Source organism: Echinops telfairi, unplaced genomic scaffold, assembly GCF_000313985.2.
Source record: "Echinops telfairi isolate 266 unplaced genomic scaffold, ASM31398v2 ScPeMD7_2291;HRSCAF=2852, whole genome shotgun sequence".
NCBI classification, from domain to species: domain Eukaryota; kingdom Metazoa; phylum Chordata; class Mammalia; order Afrosoricida; family Tenrecidae; genus Echinops; species Echinops telfairi.
The window spans coordinates 35,125,072-35,131,835 of record NW_022106189.1 but is presented as its reverse complement, the minus strand read 5'-3'; the positions used below and the strand labels follow the sequence as shown (position 1 = coordinate 35,131,835).

General features: G+C 36.6%; 1 protein-coding gene across 1 annotated transcript in view; it reads right to left on the bottom strand.

The window, feature by feature from the left end:
• Positions 1-6,764, bottom strand: part of PHLPP2 (PH domain and leucine rich repeat protein phosphatase 2) — a 72,835-nt gene that overhangs the window by 49,700 nt on the left and 16,371 nt on the right. The gene's annotated exons all lie outside the window — the stretch shown is intronic.

Sequence of the window (6,764 nt, the reverse complement as noted above, 5' to 3'; positions counted from 1 at the left end):
TATTATTGTATTATCTCTCATGCTCTCGATGACTTTAATATAATACTTATATATCTCAACCGTACAATTGTGCATTACGGAACCCAGAAGTAGTATTACTGAACCAGTGAGTTCTAGTACCGGGTGGGGCTGGCACCCCACCTCCCTCTGAATCATTATTTTTTTAATTTAATACTACAATAAGCAAATGTGGTGAAGAAAGCTGATGGAGCTCTTTCTTTTCAAGATACACAATAGCCTTCATAGGCCACACTAAGCAAACTGGACTTTACTTTAAAACTCACTTGGAGCAGGTAAGGAACTCAAATACTCCCTTGAACTTCAAGCTGAAATGCCCTAGTGAGAGAAGCAGCAGATGATGGCCATCCCAAGGATAGTGAATTGGTAGTCGTGGACTCTGGTTTGGTTTGGACCTACTGGTGTGGTTTGGACCTACTGCTTTGAGGCTGCCCAATGAATGGCAACCTGGGACCAACATATACTGGCTGTTTTCATGCTCTCTATGCTTTTTTGTGTTGGTCTACCAGATGTGGTTCTGCCTTAGTAATCCTTATGGTTTGTGTAACTACTGTCTAGTCACCCAACTTTCGAAGCTGTACAAGTCAACAATTCATCTATTGGAGTCTATAAAGATGTCCTCCAAAAACCCCAAACAAACTCACTGCCATCAGATCAATGCCAACTCATAGTGACCTTCTGAGACTGTAACACTCTGCATGAGTAGGGAGTAGAAAACCTCATCTTTCTACCTCGAAGTAGCTGGTGGTTTCAAATTGCTGCCCTTGCACTTAGCAGCCCAACTAGTAACCACTACACCACCAGGACTCCCAAAAGATGTCCTACACATGTATAAATTCCTTTTCAACAGTGTTTTAAATTCTGTACCACTGACTAAAATAATGATCCTATCAACAGAATTACCTTATGGCCCATGTGGACGAGTTATGATGTACTCCAATACAATGATAGTCTCTAAAGTGAACCAGGGATATATATAAACCATAGATACACAAATGGATTTTGAGCACTCACTTGACTATAACTCTACTGTAAGACAATTATTTTGTGTGAAATGGCTCTGATCAATACTTGCCCTCATGAGGAAATCACTGAAGATCTGGGTGCTGTAGCAAAGTGTGGTGAAGAAATCAGATGATGCCCAGCTATCAGAAAAAATAGCACTGAGGGTCTTAAAAACTTGTCTCAAAATAACCAGCCATCTAAGTGTGAAACTAGCTAAGTCCACACAGAAGAAGCAACCCAGCCTGTGTGATCCAAGGATTATAAATGTTAAAATTCGAACCTGGAGGAAGGAACCATACCAGAACTTAAATTCTAAACACCCGGTTTTTAGAACACTATGAATAATAGTGGAAGCCCAAAATCCATTAGGTGCGTCCCTACCACGATTGAGTCTCTGGTGTATCCCCATTGACCAAAGTCTAGGAATGTGAATAGCCTTAATATCAGACAATGAGCAAGTAAAGTAGATTTTAGCAGTTCTAAACAGGTTACAATATAGCACCCTATCATTAGATCTCCCTTTTGACTCATTTTGAATTTACTCTGTTTTTAAAATATTTTGTTTTCTTTTCAATTTAGGTTTTTCTATATTTCTTTATTGTAGCTGTGTCTTCTTATCTTTTTTACCTTTGTTTTGTATGTTTTTCTGCTTAGGGAAGTCAGGATGAATGGATCTATGAAAACAGTAACTGGCTTAAAAATTACCTGAGAGCATTGAAGGAAAGGTTGGGAGGAATGTGGAGTTAACAGCAATGGGTATAGGAAGGAAGAAAATGCTCCAAAGTTGACTGTGAAAATGATTGCACAATCTTTCTTAATATGACTGAACTATTGACTTGTATGATATGCCAATTATATATCAATAAAACTAATAAAAACAATCAGTTTATGACTTAGGATGGTAAAGGTGGGAAGCACCTCTCAGCCAATTTTAGACAGAAATAAAAAACACACTTAAGTAACACCTTGGAAGAATGTGTTCCTTAGAACCATCGACTATGTAAGATCAAAAAGGCAACATTTTCCCAAAACCAAAAATGGCAGTAAGAAGGAGAAATCTGATTAATGAATCAGAGAACCCAAGGGGAAGGAGAGAGCTCTGACCCACTGAGTAGAACACAAACAGCGTCACAGAACAATTTGAGTATAAATTACTATTAGATGCTTTCACCTAAAGTACAATAAAATGTGCCAAGAAAGAAAACAGACTTTGATGAACAGATAGTTTTATTATCACACATAGCTTGGAGTTTTGCCCATTCTGATCTTTATGTTAAATAAACAGACACACTCCATATGATTATTTTGTGCCTGGCTTCTTTTGCTTTATGTTTATGCTTTTTGGCCTTTGTTTTATATAACATATGCCAAGTACAATGCAGAAAGAAACGCTTTGGCTGGGAGTTGTCCTGCCTCTGCTATAGTCTCAGAACTGCCACTTCACCAGGAAATCACACCCCTTAAACTCCATTTCCTCACACACAAATAAAGGGGGGTGATTAATGTGTTCTCTTAATCTCTAAATTTGATCAGGCTGCCTGCTCATCTTTAGTGATATCTTATTTCCACAGCTTTTAGAGCAGAAAATAATGAATTGCACTGAGTCAACACTTCCACTGACTTTCCCTCCAGTACATACACTCCAGGACGGTTGATAGCTAGTATTTATACAGTGACTGCCTGGGATAGTGGGAGCCTTTTACAACAAGAGAACACAACATTAACTTGTTTGAACTTAGGCCTTTATGACCCTGGCACATTCACATGATATCCTAATTAAGCAAATTCCCCAAGCCCCCTGCCCATGAACTAATTTAAACTACTTGCTTTAAAGAAACTACTTTAAAATATCTTTCCTTCTGGCAATTTCTAGATCCTACACTGAGTAGATAAAAATGAAAGAACAGTAAAAGGAAAGCATACTTTTTCTGGTGATTTTATGGTGTGGTTTCAGGCAGATTCTTTGATGCTCCCGGAAAAGGGTATAACCTAATTTCTCTCTGTTGGGTGAGTCACTCATAGCAAACAGAATGTGTTGGAAATTATGGAAATTTACATAGGCAAGACGATAAAGGCACTAGAGGCTGTGTGTGTGTGTGAGAGAGAGAGAGAGAGAGAGAGAGAGAGAGAGAGAGAGAGAGAGAGAGAGAGAGAGAAACAGAGAGAGATCTCATTATTGGAGAAATAGCACTTAGATAGTTCCAAGGAGTGGTCCATATGGTGAGGAACTAGGGGTTTGTCAACAGCTGGCAAAGAACAGTGTCCTTCTAAATTTGAAATAATCCTGCAATCCTAATCAAGCCATCAGATGACTGCATTCCCAACCATCAAATTGAGTGAAATCACATGAAATCAGAGCCAGCCAGATAAGTTACTCCTCGATTTCAGACATACAGAAACTGTAAGAGATAATATGAATTTATCACTTAAGTTTTATAGCAATTTGTTATATGAGAGGACTTTGAAAAAGTCTGAGGAAAATTATATTATTTTTCAATTCAATTTTTCCATGAACTTTTCAAAGTTCCCTCAGATAACAATAATTATTTTTTTCAATATCTAATTTTGTATCCTTTGCTTTTGCTACCATATGAATACACTGCCTATTTTCAAAAAAACATAATTTCCTCAATAGTGTTATACTAGCTTTATCTAACTTAACAGAACTCATTTTTAAAAGGCCTGTTCAAGGCCCCCTCCCCACTAAAAAAATTATGAAAAACCGGAATATTTTAAAACACAACTGGCAATGCTCCCCAAGGGTATTAACAAGATCCTGGACATGATATAATTTGTAAGGTGATGATACAAATACACCAGAATCAGTGCAAATCATTATGTCACATAATGCAAATGAATGAAAATGGAATTTCAATTTGTAAAAAGTAGCTCACTTTCATTGGAAAGTTCAGCTCACTCTAGAATCCAATGTAGAATGACGAACTTAGGTTCAATTACAATTGGATAAGTAGCATGGTACTGCTACAAGTGTTTGGCGTTTTTTAAAACCCAGTTTACAGTAACGATGTGTGTTGCAATGCTCTTAAAATGGTTTCCCCCCTCATTTTTGGATTCAACCTGGCATCTATTCTCCCACCATGAAACAGAAGAGTATTTGATTTGCACTTCTCTCCTGTAGTGCTTCATCACTTACTTAATCTCATGTACTTTAAGGACTACGTAAACGTGTGTCCTTAGTTCCCTTTTTCTTGCAATAAAGAGGGCATATATTGTGTGATCGCGTTACATAAACTAGAATAGACAAATGAACACAGACAAAAAATAGATTGTGGTTTAGTAGGTAACCATGGGCTAGAGCAGCGGTTCTCAACCTGTGGGTCGTGACCCCTTTGGGGATCAAACGACCCTTTCACAAGGGTCACCCGATTCAAAGCAGTAGCGAAATTATAGTGATGAAGTAATAACGAAAATAATTTTATGGTTGGGGAGTCACCACAACATAAGGAACTGTATTAAAGGGTTGCGACATTAGGAAGGTTGAGAACCACTGGGCTAGAGGAAGGAGAGAATGAGAAGTTATTACACAGTAGGTATGGAGTGTCTATTTTAGGTGATAGAAACTTTTGGAAATAGTGATGATGGCTATACAACATTGCTCATCAATATAGCACCGATGAAGCACACGATAATCCTCTGGTTCCTTGAGGCTTCCTCACCCCCCACTATCATGACTGATAGTCCTGCCTTCCACTTCGGGTTAGACCAGAGTATGTGCATAGGTACAGATAAAAGAGATAGGAGCTCACAACACACAGAATCCAGGAACAGAAATGGGAGTACCGATACCAGGAGGGTAGGGGGGAGTGGGCAGGTGGAGAAAGGAGGGGAGGAAGAGGGAACCAATCCCAATGATTGATATATAACCATACACATGGGGGAAGGGAGACTGCAGACAGTGTAAGATATGAAAATAACAATAATTTTTAATTTATCAAGGGGTCATGAGGGTTGGGGTAGGGAGGGAAAAAAGAACTGTTACCAAGGACTCAATAGAAAGTAAATGTTTAGAAAATAATGTTGGCAACGTATGTACAAATATGCTTGATATAATCGATGTATGGATTGTTATAAGATATGTAAGAGCCCCAATTAAAAATGTTTTAAAAAACACGGTACATGTGATTAATGCCACTAAATTGTATACTTCATAATGGTTAAAACAAAAAGTTTTACATTGTGATATTTTACAATTAAAAATAAATAAATAAGGCCATGTTAAATAAGCAAAAAAGGAATGCACAAAAGTAAGTGAATAATTTATGGATAAAAACAGAGAATCTTAATAAATAGGCCTACAAACACTATTAATTTAACCATTCTAGTTCAAGTATTTGATAAGTGAGTCATATTAATTCAAAGTGGTTAAGTGTTAAATGACTCTGTCACACACTAGTTGTATGACCTTGAACAAAGTATTTAACTATTCTCTGCCACAGTTTTACCATCGGTAAAATAGGGATAATAATAACCACCACATGCCATAGCTCTAGAGTAAATTAGATAATTCATACTTATAAATGCAGTACACATTCTTCTTGATATGATTTTTATATTGAATTGTGTATGTGTATTATATCCCAATAAAAATGATTTTTTAAAGTAGCACATAGTAGGCACTCAATAAGTGGTACTTAATAAGTATTAATAGAATGTGTACAACTAAAAATTAATTTCAGAAATGGTATCTGCAATGTAGTATCAAAAAAGCTATGTGATGATGAAAAAAAAAAAAGCTGTGATTTTATTAAGTCTTTGGGTGGAAGGACTGACAGTTTGAACCCACCCAGAAGAAAAGCCCTGGCAATCTGTTTCCATTAACATGACAGCCAAGAAAACCTATGAAGTAGATCTGCTCTGTAACATATGGGGCACCATGATCCGAATGAGTCTACAGCAACTAGCAACTTCAACTTCAATGAGTCTACAGCAACTAGAACTATTAAAGGAATCATCAGATGAAAAATAGTCTACAGAAAACATGTAAGATGTAAAAAGAGCAGAGAAAGTTAAATATCCTGGTTCTAAAATCTCTGAGGCTCATAGAACATAAAGTATTACAAATATAAATATAGAAAGTAGGCAGATATCAAAGGGGAGATATTTCAAAAAGTTCATGGTTTAATAAGTCACTGAATGTAAAACTGATGATCTGTAAGCCATCTCCTAATTCACCATAAAACGGTTTTTAAAGTTTATGAAAATATGAAAGACAATTTAATTTTTTTCATGAACTCTCTGAAGCCCTCTTCTATATTCATTAAATGTCAAAATAAATATAATAAAGACTGACTTCCCATTATCATTGGACTATCAACTTTTTAAAGTTCATGGGCCTTTTCAAGACATTGTATATTATTATCGTTGTTGTTGCTGCTTTCCCAAAGCAATTCATTAGGAGCTAATCCAGACAGCACACCATTCTATATTTTATCCACATCAGCAGTATTGTACAACTGCTACCAAAATCAGTTTCAAAACACTTTCTTCCTTCTTGAACCCCTTAGATATCAGTGGATAATATTTCTGATACAAGAGTATTGGCTATCTGATCACAAGTCTGACAAAGGTACAAAATAATTCTACTAATTGGGAAAACACAAGAATAAAAAGGGAAGATTTTTTCCCCCTAAGACTTCTAAATCACTCCTCATCCCTGACATGGTGTTTTCTCTTTTGATTTTAACTAAACTAGGTGAGATAGTTTATTGTGCCAGCCTGGC